We start from the raw sequence: 1,157 nt of genomic DNA, 5'->3' as shown, positions 1-1,157 counted from the left end.
TGTTGACCAGGATGGTCTCGATCTCTTGACCTCGTGATCCACCCGCCTCGGCCTCCCAAAGTGCTGGGATTACAGGCGTGAGCCACCGCGCCCGGCCCAGAATTTATGACTAAGAACCCAAAAGCAAATACAACAAAAACAAAGATAAAATGGGACCTAATTAAACTAAAAAGCTTCTGTACAGTGAAAGAAATAATCATCGGAGTAAACAGACAACCCACAGTATGGGAGAAAATATTTATAAACTATGCATCTGGCAAAGGACTGATATCTAGAATCTCTAAGGAACTCAAACAGAATCTCTAAGGAACTCAAACTCAAATCAGTAAGAAAAAAAATCTCATCAAAAAGTGGGTAAAGGACATGAATAGATATTCTTCAAAAGAAGATATGCAAATGGCCAACAAATATATGAAAAAATGCTCAACATCACTAATCATCAGGGAAATGCAAATTAAAACTACAATGAAATACTACCTTGCCCCTACAAGAATGGCCATTATTAAAAAGTAAAAAAAAATAGATGTTGGCATGGATATGGTAAAAAGGGAACATTTCTACACTGCTAAGAATGAAAATTAGTACAACCTTTGTGGATAACAGTATGGAGATTTCTTTTTCCTTTTTTTTTTTTTTTTTTTTTTTTTTTTTTTTTTTCTTTTTTTTTTTTTTTTTTTTTCTTTTTGAGACAGGGTCATTCTGTCGCCCAGGCTAAAGGGCAGTGGTATGATTTCGGCTCACTGCAACCTCTGCCTCTCGGGTTCAAGCAATTCTCTCGCCTCAACCTCCTGAGTACCTGGGACTACAGGCATTTGCCACCATGCTCAACTAATTTTTCTGTTTTTAGAAGAGACAGGATTTCACCATGTTCATTTCACCAGGCCAGGCTGGTCCGGAACTCGCAACATCAAGTGATCCATTTGCCTTTGTAGGGGTAGCCGAGAGAAAGGAGAATAGACCCAAAGTCAGGCAAGCAAGTTTTATTAACCTGCTGGGCAGCTCCATAATAATCAGAGGAGGCAGCCTTGAGCTTACAAAATGAGGGGTTTATATGGGTTGAGAGGGGCAGAAGCGGGTTTTAGGACTCAGGTAATCTATCTGCTGGTAACAGGCACAGAGATAGCTTGTTAACTTGTAACGGACCTACAATACATCAT

Source organism: Cebus imitator, unplaced genomic scaffold, assembly GCF_001604975.1.
Source record: "Cebus imitator isolate Cc_AM_T3 unplaced genomic scaffold, Cebus_imitator-1.0 Scaffold15, whole genome shotgun sequence".
Classification (NCBI taxonomy): Eukaryota; Metazoa; Chordata; class Mammalia; order Primates; family Cebidae; genus Cebus; species Cebus imitator.
The sequence above is the reverse complement of the archived record's forward strand: the minus strand, read 5'-3'. Positions refer to the sequence as shown.